The 21,913-nt window shown below is 36.1% G+C and overlaps 1 protein-coding gene across 3 annotated transcripts in view; it reads right to left on the bottom strand.

The window, feature by feature from the left end:
- The window catches only part of Inpp4b (inositol polyphosphate-4-phosphatase type II B), a 748,293-nt gene that overhangs the window by 413,336 nt on the left and 313,044 nt on the right, over positions 1-21,913 (bottom strand). The window lies entirely within an intron of this gene.

Raw genomic sequence — 21,913 nt, 5'->3', positions numbered from 1 at the left:
GCATGAAGTTAAGATCTTTACAATGGGAGAAATACAGAGACTAGTAACTCAGCAGAGGGAGTCTTACAAAAACTATCAAAGGAAAGAACATGATCTACCTAATTCTCTGTCTAAAAGACAAATTCTTACTGTCTGGAAATCCTTTACAGATGGGTCTAGAAAGGACTTGTCAATAAATGAGCATCAGGTCCTGATTCCGGAGTAACAAAACTTTGTATTTTTAGTTGCAGATAGTTTGCATCAGAAATTGTCAGCTTTAATAGTGTCTTGAAATAACTTATCAAACATGTAAAGACACCAGTGCTTAGACTGTCCTTATTTTCTTTAAATCAGAATATTTAGTCTGCCACCCAAAGACATTTCTTTTTATTATTTTTACTTCTGTAGTTCTTTATTTGTGGGATTATACTTTAATTATCTTTTGTCCTTCCCTTCTTTTCCCTCCCTCCACACCCTCCCATATACTTATTTTTGCTCTTCTTCAAACTCATGGACTCTTTGTTAATTACTTTTTGTTAATTAATTTTTTGATGCTCTCTCAGGTGAGAAATGGGAGACTTTGTTATTATGCTATAATGATTAATATTGGCTGTCAATTTGGTGGGACCTAGACTCACAGAAGAGACTAGATTTCAGGAATATATGTGAGGGACTTCACTAGGTTACCTGAGGTGAAAAGAGGATCTACTCCAGATGTGGGTGACCATTTCATGGGCTGGAGTCTGGATAAACAGGGGAAAGCAAACTGAGTACAGGCATTCATTACTCATTATTTATTGATGGTGGAACTGTGTCTGTCATGTGACCAGATGCCTCACCATCCTTTAGCTCTCCACAATGATGGTCTCTATGCCTCCAAACTGTTAGAAAAACCAAAACTTCCCTTTCATCACAACGGGAAAGGAAATGAACATACATGGTTACTGAATAATGATTAGAAAGAACTAAAAAGAATATTTAGACTTTGTGTTGGTTGATTTTGACTGTCAACAAGACCCTACCTAGAATCACCAGGGGAAAGAATCTTAATGATGAATTATGTAAGTCATGTTGGCCTATGGGGAGGACTCATCTTGATTTCTGATTGATCTGAAAACATCCAGATGGATATGAAAGGCAACATTTTGTGAAGTGGACCCTGGACTCTATAAATGAAGAAAGTTAAATGTGTACAAGTACAAAAGAGCAAACAGACAGGATTATTTATTCTTTCTCTACTATAGAGTGTGAATAGGATGCTTAAACTCCTGCCTTGATTTCCACCAATAATGGGCTATAACCTGGAATTAATTTCAGTCCAAATTATCAAAACAAACAAAAACAAAAATCCTTGCTTTTCTTAGATTATATGCAACAGCATCAAAAGTAAAATGAAACTCGAACAGATACAGGTGCCAATACTGAGAGGTCACTGTTACAAACCTCACTGTGTTTTCTTTGGAAAGAATGCTGAATTCTTCAGAACTTTTGTCTGCAAAAGGCCTTGAGTACTCAGAACTTTAGGGAGCTATTTCAACCAGAGGTTGGAAGCCTGGAATTCTAAGAATGACAGGAACATTGGAGGCACAAATCATGTTACAAAGAGGTACAAAGAATTTATTGGAATTCTATTTATTTCTTCTAAAGGAAGACAGAAGTATTAATTTTATCATAAAAGTATAATTTTTTAAATCTCTGGTAATAATGGGTTAGTGATTTAATCATTGAAAAATACTTAATAATTTCAATGTATATGGCAACTAGGCTTGGCTCTGATATGACAATTTAAAAGACCTCATTTCTACCAGTTTTTACATAAAGCCCAGATGATTGATGTGAGTCAGGGCATAGATTAAGCCCCCATCTGTATGCTCATCATACACAAAACATCATTGAACATTAGGACAATTTCATGTTTTGAATTAAATCCAATTTATTCATATATTTTTTAGAATGTCTTGATTGGTTAATAACCTGTTTTTCTAAATTTGTAAAAGTCTGTGACCAATAATATAAATATTACTTTTTGATCTTGTTCTGGCAGATGTAAAAATTCAGGGAAGAAAAGAAAAGGACAGCCATTGACCACACCCTTACTTTTCTTCCTTGTTATATTCTTTTCCCTGCATCATCATTGTCACCGTTTTTATACTTGTCATGATTCCAACAGCATAAACTCTAATGGGAAATTCAAAGAACTATCTGAATGAAGGACCCATTTTGAATGTTTCAATTTTTGATTACTTTATATTATATATTTCTTTATAAAGAGAAGTTATGTTCATTATACCTTAATAAAAGTGTAAGAAAGAGCCAGGTGTGGTAGTGCATACCTGAAAATAACAGCATGTGAGAGATTAAGGCAAGATGGCCACCAACTAGACCTTGTATCAAAACATTTTTAAAAAGGAAAAGAAAAAAAAAAGAAAACACTACATGACTAATTCACTCATAAATCAACAAGGTTGGTAATACCTTAACATGGTATTTAATTAGACTTGTGCATGATCATATCATGAAGGCTTCAAATATATCATAAAGTGCTTAGTTATCTTCACAATAGTTTTACAACGGTTGCACCAAAGGGCATATCATAGTCATCAGGTTATTACAGCTCATGATCTTCACAGCTGGGTAGAACTACTGAAGATTTCTGCACCAGCATTGTAAATAGCACTTTTTGGCACTGTGAATATGGGAGAAAACCTCCAATTCAGTTTCAGCTTCATTTTTCTATGTCCTATGACCTAAGCATATTCAGAGATAGAGTCATGCCATCAACTCCAAGTGGGCAACTTAGAAGAATGGTATTAGCTTTTATTGTTTGGAGTCTTGTGGAGATAATATCCTACATTTTCCAATGAATTTTCCTTTTAATTACCCATGGCTTCTGGTCAAAACATTATCTGCTTATGCAATAAGGGAGTATATACTTAGCACTTACTGTAAACCTAGATGAGACCCCATGGTTGAAAAGGTCATAGACCATAATGGGGAACCTACTAATACTGCTTTGCTGAATGAGCATATTACTAAAGTGTCTTCAAAATGCTCATGTCTAAAGTTTAGTGTTTCACTAAGACTTCATCAAAGAAGCTTCTCATTACAGTGAGTGGTGGTGGATACAGACTTATACCTTGCCAAAATAGAAAGATAACTGAAAGGAACCACTCTGCCCTGATCTAAATAAGACATCTATCTTGTCCACTTGAAGGCTCAGGGAAAGTCATGGAAGAGGGACATGTAAGAGCTAAAGAGCTAGAGTAAAAATATAAGAACTAAAGAATGGGGAAATAGCAGTAAAAAAGAGGGGAAGGAGGAAGGGATGGAGGGAGAAAGGTAGAAAGAAAAGAAGGAAGGAAGGAAGGAAGGAAGGAAGGAAGGAAGGAAGGAAGGAAGGAAGGAAGGAAGGAAGGAAGGAGAAAAGAAAAGGAAAGAAAAAAATCTCAGAATCTGAGAATGTTACATGTACTCAGGAATCACTGCTACTGATGTTACCTCCACAAAAGGAACACAAAATTATACCTATCAACATCACAGATAAAGACAAGGCCCTGAGGATCCATCTTTTTATGAGGGATTAATGCTAGTTATTGTTTGCTAGAGGAAGGCATGGCCTTCTCTTTTTTGGTATAGCCACTGATAATTTGCTTCAATAAATAACCTTTCATTTGTGCTCATGTAAACAACTCTAAATAAATTCAATGGTTACACACATCATAATAGAAGGAGGACTTGTCAAAAAGAAAGATCTCAACAGGAAGGAGGGGGATGAAAGAGTGTGAAGATATTTATTAGTCATTGTATGCATATATATATAATCATCAATGAATTAAAATATATTTAAAAGAAAAAAACAAAATTCTTGAATAATTTTTAAATTTTCATGTAGTATATATTATAAAACTTTAAAATTTTTAAAGAATTGTTGATAAACTACATTTGATATAGTATGTGGCTGAAATTAGAATCTTATGAAAAAATATGTGTATACTGTCTTCAATATGCTAGAGACTATTCCAGATTGTAAGAGCACACAAGGGAACAAAGACAATGACTGGGTTTATTTAGACTGCCATAAAAAATATCATAAACTGAAAAACATATAAACAATTTATTGGGAAATTTACTTCTCAAGGATGGGGGTAGGAGAGTGGTAGGAATTCCAAAATGAAAATATCAGCATATAAGGTCTCCAGAGGGAACCTATTTTCTAGTTCATAGATCTCTGGAGTTTCCTTTACAAGATCACTAATTCTTTTCTATCCTTATAACCTAATCAACTTTTTGAGAACCCCAGCTCCATTCCACTAGGAGCCAATATGTCATATAGAGACTTGGGGACACAAAAATGTTTGTAATACAGAAATAAAATTTCTTCTCTGTGGCAAGCAAAACAGACAACAGAAAATAAATAAGTAAAAGTTTCAGTAATTTTACTCTCAAAGAAAGTAAAATGTTTCTGGATTTCTGCTATCTTAAAAAGGACAGGTTAGATTTTCTGGTCTACATCTCTACCTGCAATCGAAGATCTGCACTCTGTAACCAAGGACAACAAGCTCTTCCTACTGCCACCTAGGATAGCCAGTCCCAAAGTCTGCCACCATCGGGGACTAGGAGGCCAGCCAGCACCAGAGATAACCAGATGGTTAAAGGCAAGTGCAGGAACACAATCAACAAAAGCCGGTGCTATATGGCACCACCAGAATCCAGCTCTCCTATTGTAAGCCCTGGCTATTCTAACACACCTAAAAAGCATGACTATGACCCTAAACCTCATCTTATGATGATGATACTTTTAAAGAAGAAATAAATGAGCCCTTTAAGAAATACAAGAAAATAGACTTAAGCTGATGAAGAAAAAGAATAGATCTGTTCAATTGAAATGGAAGCAGTAAAAAGAAACACACACACACACACACACAAATGGAAGCAACCATAGAGATAAAAAACTTAGGAAAGAGAACAGGAACTACAGATACAAGCATCAAAAACAGAATGCAATAGATGGAAGAGAGAATTTCAGACATAGAAGATACAATAGATGAAATTGATACATCATTAAAGAAAATGGCAAATCTAAAAAGTTTCTAACACAGAATATCCAGGAAATTTGGTATCTATGAAAAGATGAAACCTAAGAATAATAGGAATAGAAAAGGGAGAACATGCCCAGGCTAAAGGCCCAGAAAATATTTTCAACACAGAAGAAAACTTCCCTAACCTATAAAAAGATATGGCTATAAACATACAAGAAGCTTATAGAACACTAAATAGATTGTGACAGAAAACAAAATTTCCTGCCAATTAATAATCAAGACATTAAGTGTACAGAACAAAGAAAGAATATTAAAAGCTCAAATAGAATGAGACCAATAACATATAAAAGAAGACCTATCAGAATATCACCTTACTTCTCAACTATAAAAGTCAGAAGAGCCTGGACAAATGTCTTGCAGACCCTAAAAGACCACAGTCTAGAAATTTATATCCATCAAAACTTTCACTCACCATAGGTGGAGAAATCAAGGTATCTGATGACAAAATCAAATTTAAACAATATCTTTCTACTAATACAGCTCTACAGAGGATATAAGAACAAAAACGCCTACAGAAGGAGGGTTAACTACACCAAAGAAAGCACATGAAATTAATCATCTCACATTAAAAGAAACACACACACACACCCTGAACATCAAAATAGCAGGAACTAACATTCAATCATCATTAATATTTCTCAACACCAGTGGACTCAGTTCACCAATAAAAGGACACAGGCTAATAGAGTGGATATGAAAACAGGATTCATTATTCTGCTTCATAAAAGAAACACACATCAGAATCAATGATAGATACTACCTCAGCGTAAAGGGCTGGGAAATGTTTTTTCAAGCAAACAAACCAAAGAAACAAACTGGTAGCTATCCTAAGATCTAATAAATTAGACTTTCAACCAAAAGTAATCAAAAGAGATAGAAAGGACACTTATCTTCATCAAATGAAAAGTTTAGCAGGATAATGTCTCAATTCTGAACATGTATGCTCCAAATGCAAGGGTACCCACACACATAAAAGAAATATTACTAAAACAAATCATACATTGAACTCCATACATTAATACTGGAAGATCTTAACACCCCACTCTTACCAATTGACAGGTCATCAAAACAAAAACTATACAGAGAAATAATGAAACTAACAGATGTTGTGAACCTAATATACCTAACAGATATCCATAGAACCTTTCACCTAAACACAAAAATTATATACTTTCTTCTCAGCATTTCATGGAACCTTCTCCAAAATTGACCAAATACTCAGTCACAAAACAAGTCTCAACATCTACAAGAAGATTGAAATAACCCCTTGTATCTTATCAGACCACAATAGATTAAAGCTGGACTTCAACAGCAGAAACAACACAAAGCCTACAAACTCATAGAAACTGAACAACTCTATACACAATGACCACTGAGTGAAAGAAATAATAAAGAAATCAAAGACTTTCTAGAATTCTATGAAAATGAGGAAACAACAAACCCAAACTTGTGGGACACAATGAAAGCAGTGCTAAAAGGAAAGTTCATAGCATTAAGTGCCTACATAAAGAAACTGGAGAGATCTCATAATGGCAAATTACAGCACACCTAAATAAAAATGAAGCAAACACACCCAAGTGAAGTAGACAGCAAGAAATAAACTTATGGCTAAAATAAATCAATTAAACAAAGAGAACAATAGACAGAATCAACAAAACCAAAGAACCAGCTGGTTCTTTGAAAAAAATCAAGAGAGTAGACAAACCCTTAGCCAAACTAACTAAAAGGCAGAGAAACATTATCCAAATTTAAAAATCAGAGATGAAAAGAGAGATATAACAACAGATACTGAAGAAATCATTAGGTCTTACTTCAAAAGTTTCTACTTCACAAAATTCAAAAATCTAAATGAAATTCATGATTTCCTAGACAAATACCAATTACCAAAGTTAAATCAAGACCAGGTAAGCTATCTAACCAGTTCTTTAACACTTAAGGAAACAGAAGTAATCATAAAAGTCTCTCAACCAAAAAGCCTAGGGCAAGATGGTATTAGTGCAGAATTCTACCAGACTTTCAAAGAACAGCTAATCCCAAAATTTCTCAAACTATTCCACAAAATAGAAACATAGGAACACTAACTAACTCATTCTATGAAGCCACACTCAGCCGGATACCTAAACCATACAAAGACTCAACAAAGAAAGAATTTCAGGCCAATTTCTCTTAGAACTTTGATATAAAAATACTCAAAAATTCTTGCAAGCCAAATCAAAGCAAGATACAGCCAATAACCAACATAAATTAAACGTATAGGGTCTTAAAAGAAATCCCACTAAAATCAGGGACAAACAAAGCTTCCCACTCTCTCACTACCTATTCAGTATAATACTTGACGTTCTATCTAGAGCAACAATACAAGAAAAGGAGATCAAGGGGATACAATTGGAAAGGAAAAAGTCAAAGTATCCCTATTTGTGAATAATATGATAGTATAAATAACCAACAACAAAAATTCACCAGAGAACTCCTATATCTGATAAACACCTTCAGCAAAATGACTGGATTAAAAAAAACTCAAAAATATCAGTAACCCTCCTTTATACAATCTATAAACAGTCAGAGAAAGAAATGATAGAAACAACAACCTTCACGATAGCCATGAATAATTTAAAAAAATACCTTAATGCAATTCTAACCAAGCAAGGGAAAGACCTGTATGACAAGAATTTTAAGTCTCTGAAAAAATAAATTGAAGACATCTGAAGATGGAATGATCTCCCATGTTCATGGATCAGTATGATTAACAGTGAAAACAATCATCTTACCAAAAGAAATCTACAAATTCAATACAATTCCCATCAAAATTCCAACACAATTTTTTACAGACCTTGAATGAGCAATTCTCAACTTTATATGGAAAAACAAACAACAAACAAAAAAATAAATCCAGGATAGCTAAAACAATACTTAACAATAAAAGAACTTGTAGATGCATCATCATTGCTGATCTCAAGATGAATCACACAGAACAGTAATAAAATCTGCAAGGTATTCATGTACATGTAGAAGGTGGATTGATGGAATGGAATCAAAGACCCAGAAATAAATCTACACATCTATGGACACTTGAGTTTCAACAAAGAATCCAAAGCATACAATAGAAAAAAAAAAGAAAGCAAATTCAATAACTGGTGCTGGTCTAACTGAATGTCTGCATGTAGAAGAATGCAAATTGATTCATATTTATCACCCTACATAAACCTCAAGTCCAAGTAGATCAAAGAACATAATACCAGATCGAATAAATCTAATAAAAGAAAATGGTAAATAGCCCTGAACATGTTTGTACAAGAGACAGTTACCTGAATAGAACACCAATTGCTCAGGCTTTAAGATCAACAATTGATAAATGAGACCCCTTGAAACTGAAAAGACTCTGTAAAGCAAAGAACAAAACAGCAGCCTACAGGTTGGGAAAGGATTTTCACAAACTGTACTCCCAACAGAGGTCTCATATCTAAAATGTATAAATAAACCAAGAAGCTAGACACAAACAATCCAAACAACCCAATTTAAAAATGTGGTACAAAGCTAATCAGAGAATTCTCAACAAAGAAATCTCAAATTGCCTAGAAGCACTTAAAGAAGTGTTCAATAGCCTTAGTCATCAGGAAAATGCAAACAAAATGACCCTAAGACTGCGTCTTCTACCTATCAGAATGGCTAAGATCAAACTTTCAAGGGACAGCACATATTGCCAAGAATATGAGGAAGAGGAAAACTCCTCCACTGCTGGTGGGAGTGTAAACTTGCACAACTTGTCTAGAAATCATTCTGTTGGTTTCTCCGAAAATTGGAAAAAGTTTGACCTGAAGACCTAGCTCCTGGGCTTACACTCAAGAGATGCTCTACTATAGTAGAAGAACATGTGCTCCACTATGTTCATAGCAGGTTTATTCATTATATCCAGATAATGGAAACACCTCAGATGCCCCTCTAATGAAGAATAAATACAGAAAAAGTGGTTCATTTACACAATAGGATACTATGCAGCTAGTATCCAGTTCAAAACAAGGACATCATAAATTTTGCAGGGAAATGGATGAAAGTAGGAAATATTCTGAGTAAGATAACACAGACCCAAAAGGATATGCCTGGCATGTACTCACTTGTAAGTTGATGTTAGCCATAAAGTACAGGATACTTACTTCACAGACCCAAAGAAGCTAAACGAAAAGGAAAGCCCAAGCAGGGATTCTTGAATCTCACTTAGAAGGGGGAATAAAATAGTCATAGTAGGTAGATGGAGGGTGGGAAATGGGTGGGAGAAGGGATAGAAAGAGGGGATGGGGAGGGGAATGAAGGGTTCAGGATCAGGTCTGCAGAGAGAGCTCCAGAGGGCCAGAAACATGAATAGAAATCTGTAGCTCAGGGTGGTAGGGGATTAGGGGCATCTCTAGGGCATGGGAGAGACCTGAGATGGGGAATATAGGAGTCTATGAGGGTGACTTAAGCTGAGCAGTTGGGATATGCAAATGAAGAGGCTACCTTCTGTAAACACACAGGCCCCCAGTGGAGCAATAACACCACCCACCCACAAAAACTTTGACTCAAAATTTGTTCTGTCTACAAGAAATGCAGGGACAAAGATGGAGCAGAGACTGAATGAATGACCAACCAATAACTGCCCCAACTTGAGACTCTCCCATGGGGTAAACAACAATCCCTGACACTATTAATGTTATTCTGTTATGCTTGTACACAGGAGCCTAATACAAGTCTCCTCTGAGAGGCTATACCCAGCAACTGACTGAAACTGATGCAGAGGTCAACAATCAAACATTGGAAGAGCCTGAGGACTCATTAATTTTTACTGGTTATTTTATTTATTTACAATTCAAATGCTGTCCCCCTTCCAGGTCTCCCCTCTATAAATCTCCCTCCCCTTTGCCTCTAAGATGGTGCTCTCCACGCACCCACTCCTGCCTTACTGTTCTAGCATCCCCCTACACTGGGAAATCAAGCCTCCACAGAACCAAGGGCATCCACTCCCATTGATGTCAGATAAGCCAATCCTTCTACTATATAGAAGAGTAGGGGAAGGATTGAAGGTCCTGAAGAGAATAGGAACTCCACAGGAAGACCAACAGTGACAACCCATCTGAACCATTGAGGGTTTTCATAGACTGAATCACCAACAAAAGAGCATTCATGGGCTGGACCTAGGCCCCACATACATATGTAGCAGATGTGCAGCTCGGTCTTTATGCGGGTCCTTCAATAACTGAAGTGGGGGCTGTTCCTAAAACTGTTGCCTGTCTGTGGAATCCATTCCCCTAACTGGGATGCCTTATCTATCCTCAGTGGGCGATGGTGTGCCTATCCCCGCATAGAATGGATGTGGCAGGGCGAGAGCATACCGTGTGAGAAAGTGGGGATAGGGGATGGGACTGTGTGAGTGTGAGGGTAGACTGGGAGGGGGAAAGCAGAAATCAAGATGTAAGGTGAATACAATAATAATAATAATACAAGTAAGAATAATTAAATTAAATTAAATTAAAAGGAGAAGTTAGAGAGGGCAGGTCCTGACGAAGGTGCTTTACATCAGTGGCAATGTTTGATCTGACATGCGAATGATAAGCAGCAATCAGCAACATGGGCATCTCAGGTACATCTGAGTATGACGAGAGTAGAATGTTGTCTTCCTGGAGGCCATGAATTACCTCAGGCAGACATCATCACAAGGTACAAGCAGAGTGATCAAGCCATCAAAATGCCATGTTGTCCGTTCTCCTATGTCTTATCTTCAAGGCGCCTTGAAGTCTGAATCCCTCCTTCCTTCCTCAGAAGCCTAATAGAAGCCAATCCCTTTGTTACATCACTACCATTCAAAAGGAGCATCCACATGACCATGTGTCTCCTAAGAATCTAAGCAAAATGAAGTTGGAACAGGTAAATAACATGAAAATCTGGCTGTCCTTTACTTTAAAATTTTTTATAGACACCTATGGTGAGTGACTCTTGACATTCACAATTCTTGCTTTTATTATACTTTATGATAATTTTCAGAGCTGAAATATGTAAGGCAGGAACAAGTGCTTGAGTTCATAATTAAAAGCTGTGTCTATGGATAGCTGCTAACATCAGTTCTACTATAGCTGTTCAGGCCAGACTCAGTTTCTTTGGCACAATAATACATTTTGACTTTTGCTGAGTTTGCTGGTCCTGTTCTAGAACTTAAGAAGTAGAGGAGGAATGAAAGTGAATTTGAAGCTGCTTCTATCACATAGTAAGACCCTGACTGGGAAGGAAATACAATACTAAATAATCATAAGATGAGTTTAAAAAGTGATGGATCACTTAGCATGCAAGAAGTGTTCAGTAAATAGATGAGTTAGGGGGGAAATGGTATGCAAATATGTACATGCAATTTGAGATTACTGTACTTTTATATATAAAGAATTGAGTAGTAAGGATGAGACTTGAATTATAAACCCAGAAATAACCACCTAAAAGCTCTTTCATCTCTCTATAGTCATCTAAGTAGTATTCACCAATTTTTACATCAGTGAAACATTTGATGATGGAATTGGGAAACCTGAAAGCCTAAGGTGCCCTGACTCAGCTATGGAGTTCATTTACATCAAGCTTCAAGCATGACGTTCCTGAGACATGGACATGAAGATGATAAAGAACCTCTCAAGTGCCTCTGATGTGCCTTAATGTTCGTCATGCATTAGATGACTTCCTCCACATTACAGAAGACAGCTTAGAAGTCCACTCTACATTTGAAAAACAAATCCAAAAAGGCAATGGGATGTCTGTGCCTACACTCAAGGAAGAGACAGAATTCGGAGAGCAACTTTTACCCTAAGACTCTCAGGACCACTGTTAGAAAGTCAGATAAGAGAGAGAAAGAGGGCCAATTGAATGAGCTTAGAGAGAAAGCTCCTTACTTGCATTATGTACATATACAATTAGCAAAAGCATTGCACATATATACACATGTAATGTTCTGTGACTAAAATTAGTTTGAAAATCATTGAGCCTGTAAAATAAAGGCCTTTGGTAAACTGTAAAGTGATTTACCATTGCCCGTTTTAAACATCATTGTGGCTGTTTCCTGGTTTCTGTGAAAATTTAAATGCCTACTTTATTGGAAAATTGCTTAATTAGATAATATTTCTCAAGAACAGGCATTGTTCCAAGTCAAAGATTCATTTCGGCTTCTCCCATTCTGTGCAATAAGCACATTTGAAACATGGTTCCTAAAGGAATTCATTTAGTGGAGGGAGCAGAAACAGTTGACTAAATTCTTCCATCACAAATTTAAATCACACAGGGTCAACTCAGTCAGTCCTCTTGAGCAGAGAGAAAAAATGCATGCCATTCTGGTTGTTTTGATGACATGCAAAAGAATGTTTCCCGCTTTACTCTGTTGGAAGTGAAGGCCCTAAGGGTCTCCATTCATTTACTGGCACTTGGATATTTATTCCAGGGTCATAATCAAATACCAAAGGGATACTGAAAATAATCATTGACAACAGGAATCCAATCTAATCCAATGTACATTATTGGTCCTAAAATGGTAAACAATTACACAATGCTGTACTCAGTAAAATCAATAACATAAAGCTGTGTAATGCTTTAAATGTACCAGGCCCAGGTTCAAGTGTTTCACACGTGTCAGTCATTCCTAACCATGAAACACTGGACGAAGACGATGATTCTTCAATCACAACTGTGGCTCACAGAGAGTAGGTCACCCACAAAAGCTAAATAATGCAGTGATGATTCCAGTCCTGGGATCCAGTATCAGACCTGAAAATGCTATTTTTAGATTTAGTTTTGAAACTATAGTACTAAAATAAAACAAAAGGGTATATTCCAGCAAGGTCCCTGCCAATCATAACTTCACCTTTGTACTGGGAATCTCCTTAGAACCTTTTCCAGATTCACATCTCACACCCTAATCAATACCCTGGTATTTGAAACGTACAGATGAGATTCCAGATTAATCTGACACTATGTAGGGGTTAGAAGTGAAGGGCAAATGGCCTCAAGGTACTGACATCTTAGTCTTAGGTCTCCCTTGCAGGTTGCCTCTGATTGGCTACATCACTCTATTGAAAGATGTAACTTTGCTAAGTGATGTAGTTGCCTCCAGATTTATTCCTTCTCTTTCCCCTGTCCATAATAGCAACTGACCATATCACTCATCACATTCTGTTTGCTCTTTTCCATAAACTTTTGTAACACTTCTGAAAATAGCTCCTTTTACCAAACTTTTGATTAGCCCTTAAAAATCTAAGCACTGCACACAATTTTAGTATAGTTTATAATGGCTATCAAACTAACAGTGCAGGATAACATCAATTATCTTCATCTTCCATCCTTAGCAAATTTGGCCCATGAAGTAAATTCTACGACTACATCAGGTCTGCCTTGATGGAGCTCCAACATTGTCATGGATTATGTGCTAATTAGTATTTATCAACATATCATAAGCCAGGGTCATCGGGGAAGAGGACACTTCAATTGAGAAAAATGTCTCCATTAGATTTTGCTGTAGTTGAGTCTGTGGGGCATCTTCTAGACTAGTGATAGATATGGGGAGTGGGATGGAGACTACTATGGGTGGCCTCTCTCAAGGATTCCCACCATAGTGAACTCATTTACTGATCAATGACAACTTCTGCATTTAATACAAAATGTACAGTGAGGAACTCACAGTTCCTTCCTTGTTCCCTCATATTACTCTTTCTTGAAGAAGACAGTAGTAGTGGGAAACAGGACTCGATTCCCCAATCCCATGGCCTGTGTGATGGAGTACTGAGAACTGCTACTAAGAGTCAATGTCCATTGTTCATTATATGATTAAGGTAGCCCATCCCAACCAAATAAAACACTCAGCTGTGTGAGTCCTAGATGACTGCAGCCTCATGGTATCTTTCAAACAATATGACCCAGAAAAGTTGTTCCTAAAGTGGAGTCACATAAACTACATTAGCTAATACATATATGCTTACCAATATCAAGACACTCTTAATTCTGTTTTCCTGTCCTATACAAAGTGTGTGTGTATGTGTGTGTGTGTCCATCTTTTCCCTCTTCATTATTCAAGGAAACCCTCCATACAGGAACAAAAAAATGTCTATAATATGTACTCACAGATAATAGCACATTGTAGAGATACAGTGATCTAAAATTTTAGAGATACATGCTTACTCCTATACACAGAATAAAGAACTTATGAAATGTCTTTATCTAGAAAAGTATTCCCTAAACTAAATACTACATTCTCAGTTATATTAACATAACTGTATTAACTCATATTCTAGTTCATTTCCATCATCACAGATTACTCCACTTCATTACAATAATGTGAAACACCTGTTTCATTGTATTTGTTAGGGAGTTCACAGAGCAGTGTGTTCACGGTTAGCCACTTCCTATGTTAACTCACAGAATAGATTTCCCTTATCTTAACTGGAGATAAAGAGAGTTATTTAGAAAAGAGGGAGAGCTCCCTGGAACAGTGCTTAAGTGCAGCAATGTATTTACAAACATGAGTTTCTGTAGGTGTAGAAACTTTCAAGCAACTCTTAATTATAACTTTACCATGAATCATGGGAACACGAGACAAGGAGTGCAGTGTATGAATGTTACCAGGATTCCCAATTAACCTAAGAATGACTAAAGGCACAAAATTGAATTTTAAATGAAATATTAAATATGAACAATTATGCTTCTCCAAGGGATAGTTGTTTTACTCTTCAAATATTTTTATTTGTATTTCAAATTTTATATATGTTGTGGGATGTGCAATGCTCTCAAAGATCAGAAGAGGGCGGTGGACTGGCTGGAATTGGAGTACAAGCAGTTGTCTCCCTTCTACACGGGTGCTGGGAACTGAACAAGAGTCCTCTGTGAGAGCAGTATGTGCTCTTAACCACTGAGGCATCTCTTCAGTCTCTTATCTCCCCCCCCCCCCGCAATAAGTCTGCCAAACATTTTTCAGGACTGTTATATTTATTACAAATGAAAACCTTAATTAGAGCCAATTTTTTTTTTCTTAAACAAATCACGGGAGAATTTGATCCAATAAAAAATGGTAGAGTTGTGGGTTTGGAATGCAAATCTCAAGCGGCCTTTCTAGAGAACTCCCATGCACAGGTGCTAATGTATCCAGCATGTAGGTGTTAGAGCTTTAAGGCACTTAAGATTTTACTTGGATTTATTTCCATGTAAGGTTACTATTCATATGCTTACAAATGATTAAGGAAACTAACTTCTAACCTTAAATTGCTTGGAAAAGTCTCATATTAATTAATTCTATTTATTCTGCTTATAATATAAAAATTATCTTTGCTGATCAAGGAACTTGTGACTTACCTAATGATGCAAACTCTCAAATGAGTTGGTTCCTTGGGTAATCCTGTGGATTGGATTTCGGCTTAATATACTTTCAAGAGATTGATATATTTACTCTGAGAAATTACTAATGATTTAATTCTGAGAAATCTTACACTGGAACATATTCAACTTCTATACTTTACAAAGAGCTCATTTTCAGCATTCTCTACTCTTTGGTAAATTATATATATATATATATATATATATATATATATATATATATATATATATGAATACCCATATGTTTGTTCTGAAAATATTTTAGTGCAAATACACTGCACTTATCTGAAAAAAATGGAATCTTAGAATTAATCTTAATTTTCTTCAGATCTTTTTTTGTCAAACCCCTTTAAAACTGTAGAATTAACATTATTATAGCCTCCCATCCCCGATCTATACTTAACACCATGAACTATGAAATAACTTCTAAGAGAAAAAAAAATCAAACAAACCATCAAAGTAATACTAGCTAAGAAGAATAAAACAGAGGTCCTGACATCAAGGAGATGGAAAATGTAATCAGCAAAATTAAGTTAAATTATATAAAACAATTAAGGAAAATTAAGTGTTATGATGTTTAACAGGATTTCTCAAAATATCCACAAAATGTTAATAGATATTTCATTATAAAAAGTTAAAGGCTTCTGTGGTCAAATAAGTTTGGGATATATTTCATAAGACATTACCATCTTGGCAATTCACAATTCCATTAGCATTTTAATGACTATGAAAATGGCTGTATAACTCAGAATATCAAATATTTCATTGGCTATAGAAGCAGTTGTTAAAGTTGCATTCTTAGAAAAGAAAAACATACATATTAAAAGTTCTAGGGTCAAAGTTCAGCACATTGATATCAAACCTGTATGTAAATCCACAGTTATTGATCTTCTTTTGATAGTAGTTACAAATACTGGCTTAAAGAACAAATCTAAATCTCTAATCAAGGTGTATTTAAAAGTCCTTGGGTTTTGTCCAAACTTTGTCTAATTAGTGCATAGAAGTTAAAAATGCCAGACTGGTATAACTGGCACACATGATCAGCAATCACACAGGGAGGCAAATACTCATATGGACAAGGGAATTATGAGACAGTATTTTGTCCTTGCCCTACAAAGCCCACTAGGTTCCAGGCATGCCCAAGCTAGCTCTTGAAATGTCCTTAGCTATGGTATATCATGTGTCCTCTTGTTTGGTGAGGACATAAATGATCATGTACTGGTCTAGTATACAAAGAGAAGGATCAGTATGGAGAAAAATTTCCTTGGTTCATCCTAGATGGAACAACTGGTAAGAAAGGCTAAGGATTCAGAAATTCCTCCGAATCTCAAGGCACCTTGAGGACTGCTACACTGTCCACTAGCCATGATGGTAAAAATCATGTTACATGAAATGCCCAACAGGAAGGTATAACCAAACACTACAGTGATTTGAATATTTCTTTATCAGCCCTAGAGGATGCACTCCCAATACTTAAACCCATAAGTTGTATTATTTAGAAATTTATTTCCATAATAATTTTCTCCTTCATAATAAAAATGGTACTCAGTCATTGGCTCAATTCAACAGTGCAACAACCCCTGCCACCAAGAGAGACTGGCCCCTTATTGTTTAATCTATAAGTTCAAAGACAGGTAAATTCTCTTCTCTTCTCTGAAGCCATCTGGGAGGGACCTCAAAGTGTTATTCTTCCCACCAAAGCATCTATCAAAGTGCCTGAAATTAGATTCTGGTTTCATCACTCACAAAAACAGCCTTTGAGGTCAGAGTTAAAATAAGGAGGAACCAAATGGATGAATGCTTTTGAGAGCCTGTTGAGAGATTTCAATGGGCTTTGATTTAGACGTTTCAAAACAAAATCATATTTTGGCTTCTTCTGTTCCTCTATATACAGTCTCTAACACTAAAACTCTAGCTATATTTTTTTCTTTCTAGGCACCTATCAACGACTTCCTTTCATCCCTACATCTGGAAGTTATACAAATGAAACCACCGAAAAATGTTTGGTGGGGTCCTTTAAGTTGGTCTATGGAACATGATATCCCCATATAGCTGGTAGAAGCCATACTGGTCAGCATCCCTATTCTATGATGGCAATTAGGGTTCTGCAAAGAGAAAAATATGAGAACAGGAGACAGAAATTGGATAGGCTGTTAAGAGTGTTAAAAAAGAAAGTAATCAGTTTATTCTTGGCTTAAAGTTAGGAAAGTCTTTAGGCTTCTTGGCAGCTTCCCTCTTTCTTTTTTTTTTTTTTCTTTTTCTTTCTTTTTTTTTTTTTGATATGGTAAAGAGATTCATTAAGTTGAATGCCATTTTATGTCTTAGTAAAAGTCAGAAAGCAAATCTGTTATAGACTGTTGCAGCTATAACTCTGGCACAAATTAGTATTTATCAATAAGGTGCACTCATTTAAATTTGGAAGGCATAAATGGGGGTATCTCCTTCATCTCCTTTATTTATTTATTTATTTATTTATTTATTTATTTACGTATTTTCTTCAATTACATTTCCAATCCCAAAAGTCCCCCATACCCTCCCCCTCACTCCCCTACCCACCCATTCACCATTTTTGGCCCTGGCATTCCCCTGTACTGGGGCATATAAAGTTTGCAAGTCCAATGGGCCTCTCTTTCCAGTGATGGCCGACTAGGCCATCTTTTGATACATATGCAGCTAGAGTCAAGAGCTCCAGGGTACTGGTTAGTTCATAATGTTGAGAAAATACCCAAGGAGCTTCCTTCTTTCTAGAGGCCAGAAAGGCCAGGAGTGTTGTGGGCTCTGATCCCTGATTGAGTTCCAAAAGATTTTAGGGTTACCTCTTCAGAAACTGCAATGTCAGAGTACTTCTCTGCAATGTCATGAAGTACTTCATACTTCTCAATAAGAAAGAAAAAACTCTTGTGTCTTCTCTTGAGGCTCTTTTCCTTCTGTTGGTTTGCCGTGGTCAACTTTGATGTAATGGCTTTTTTTTTTTTTTATCTTACTGTAATTTATTTTGTCATGTTTTGTTGTTATCTCTTAGAAGCCCATTCTTTTCTAATGAGAGACAGAAAGGGCCTGGATCTGGATGAAATGGAATGTGGGGAGGAGCTAGAGAAGAGGGATGGGCAACTGTAATTAGGATATTTTATATGGGAATATAGTTTTTAATAAAGGGAAAAATAAAATAACATTAGAAGTTGAAAAAGAAAAAAACAGCTAAGAATTACAGCTTGACTGTCATGAAATGTTTCTTCTAGATGCTATAAGAACTGTTCACAAACTTTGTTGTTTTTAATCACACATACAAACAAAATTTAAATTTAGAAATGTAAAGAAAAACTCTTTTACATAACTGCCATATTTTAAGAGTTAAAAACATTTGCACATTTGGTGTTAAATTTCTTTTTTCCCTCGTTCTTATTTATTGGTATATTTGTTTTTGTTTGCATGTCTGTCTGTGCAGCATGTCATGCGCATACAGGGTCAGCAGAAGACAGAAGAGGGGATAGGATCCTCTGGACCTGGAGTTCCATGGCTGTGAGCTGTGATGTAAGGGACTGGATTTGGTAAGTAAGAACCAAACCTGGATCCTCTGGAAGAGCAGCCAGTGTTCTAACCCCTGAAACATCTCTCCAGCCCCTGCTCTGTATTTCTCAGTCTAACTGCAAAAAAAGTCTCTTTTACCAGTAGTTCTCAACCTTTCTTAATTCTGTGACCCTTTAATACAGTTCTTCATGTTGTGGTGACACTCAAAGATAAAATTCATTTTGTTGCTACTTTATATCTGTAATTTTGCTGCTGTTATGAATCATGATGCAAATATTTTTAGAGATGGAGCTTTGCCAAAGGAGTCATGACCCACAGGAGGATGACTTCTGTTTTATATAGTTAAGGCTGCCTGATCTCATTTGCTACCTCCATTTCTTCAGATGCTACCAATATTTTGAAACTATATATTTATGCCCATGAGTTTTATGATTCTGGTTAGTTTAATAATATCAACAAATAATTTATATAATTTCTGTCTTAAATTTTATGAATGTATTTTTTAAACTTTTTAATCTATTGGTTTTATTAAACATTTTTAATGAAAGTTATCTATGTTCATACAGGAAGGGTTAGTTTGTTTCAAATGTAAAATTTATTTTCTTTGCACTATAAATCACATAAATTTATAAATTTGCAACTTAAAAGTCATTTCAAATTTCCACAGTGAATCAACTAAGATACTAATCTTTCATAATATCTACATACTAACAATGGGGCTTATCCTCTCCTCTCTGTTCCTTCTTTCTTGTTGACTCAACCCCACATCTGTAAGGTGAGAACCCTTGTTTTAATACTGCTGTGAGATTTAAATTAGAGAATGTAATGTGTGTAAACAGTAAGGGTAGAGAGTCAGGTTTATGCTGTTTACTGTCATTACGTTATTCTATGCTGCTCTAAAAATATAATGTTGTTTCTCTTCCTACAACAGTAGTTTTCATATATATATATATTTTGATTTTTTTTTTGAGACAGAGTCTCAGTACATACAACACAGTTTCCTTGAACTCATGATCTTCTGCATCAACCTTCGAGGTGATGAACTTACAACTGTGTGCTCCACTTCCTTCTCTTCCTCCCTCTTTTCCTTTGCTTGCTTTCTGCCTGTCTATTTCTGTCTCTCTCCATCCCTCATTTCTGTCTGTCTATTTCTGTCTCTCTCCATTCCTCATTCTTGCTCTCTTTTTACGCCATTTGAAGTAGATAGCTCTCAATCCTGCCTCAGCCTCAAGAGTAGCTGTAATTAAAGGTGTGTAGATTCTGACTTTTTATCCTATTCAGGATACTTTATATCAATTTTACTTTATTACCCATATAGTGCTCCTCACTTGAGAAAATTGTATATGTTAGAAATAGTAGGTAAGAAGTAATGACAAACACAGATTATGTTTTCTCTGTGATTATGCTGTATGCTCAATTAATACATGATAGTAAACATGTTTAAAGAGTTTCAACTTTATTATAAAAAGCTACGTTGTTACCAGAGAGGAAAATATTCTTACAATCAAAGAAACGGTCCACATAAATTAGTAATCAAATGATTAACAGAAGACATTGTGTTGCATCCAGGGTTTTAGTTCAAACAGCACTGTGGTGAATATACAACAGCATACATTTCCAACTTTTGTCCCTAAATTTAGAAGATAAAACTCAATCTGGAGGAAATTCCTAGAAAAGGAAAGACAGCATTTAGCTGATGCCAGATAAAGAAGCAAATTAGCACTGACTCCGAGCTGAAGCTGGAGGCCCAGAGGAACAGGAGTTTGATCAGACAGCAGAGTCCTGGATGGGGCTCAAGAATACAGAACCCCAGACCATTTCCCAAGAACTTTCTAGAAATGCATATTCAGAGCACTAACCCTGCTGGCTAAGCTTTCCTGTGTGTACAGACTAGCATTCCGCAGGTTAGTCTTCCCTCTGATTCTGAGGAGGCTAGTGTCTGAGAACACTGGCTTAGATTATGAGTGGGAGACAGTCCCAGGGATCCAAGCATGAATGATGCACAAGGCCATATTAGAGCTCAGGGCAGAGACACATAATGGATCCAGAATTTTCTTTTCTGATGTCTTTCCTTGCTTTCAGGTTTTAGTTGTACTTTAGTGAACATCTTTACATCCTGAAAATCATTTCTTAGCTTTCAATGTCTCCTTCCTATCCACCCACTAGGCCAAGCAGTGCCAGGTTTATAACCTTAATCAGCTTCTCTTATTCACACCTTCTCAGTACTGTGCAGGTCTACTTTCAGCTCCTCAAGGAAGGCAATTTGTCTGGCACAATTCCATCTAACATCAAATACCATGTACACTTACAGAGATTCATTAATGATAAATGATAAATAGCCTAGAACCCAGTTTTTAATAATAGGACTCCCCAGCCATTAAATATAAAACAGTTATTAATATATGCATAGCTAGGAGCTCCCCTTTGCAGACTCAGAACACAGATATCCACGAGAAAACGCTGTGTCTCTGCTACTTAAGAGCACTTTTATTTCAGAAAAAAATTATCTTGCTTCCAATAGATATTGTGTGTAAAAGAATAAAATATTAGCCAACTACAAAAATTATTTGTCTACATGCAGATATTTCCATCATGTGTTTCAGTGGTTTCTCAGATTTTATGAAAGAAATGTGTGTGGGGGAGAGGTGAAATGGTGAGACATGTTCTTAACAGTAACCTGAAGCTACCCACAGTGCTGTTTCCAGTTGCAAAAGTTTAGTTAAACTATGGCTACCAGGATCATCAGCAGGCATCCCAGATCAGTGAGGACCCCAGCAGGATTTACAAGACATGTGAAAAGATTGAATGTGTATTGTAAACTAACAAAGACTAGCTTGTAACAGCTATGGATTCATGTTTAATAAGACAGATTCATGCTCTATGACCATCAGATCCTTCTACAAAAGGCTATACTCAACAAAACTGAAAAACCTGGATAAAATGGACAA

The sequence above is a fragment of the Mus caroli genome, chromosome 8 (assembly GCF_900094665.2).
Source record: "Mus caroli chromosome 8, CAROLI_EIJ_v1.1, whole genome shotgun sequence".
Taxonomy (NCBI): domain Eukaryota; kingdom Metazoa; phylum Chordata; class Mammalia; order Rodentia; family Muridae; genus Mus; species Mus caroli.
The sequence above is the reverse complement of the archived record's forward strand: the minus strand, read 5'-3'. Positions and strand labels throughout refer to the sequence as shown.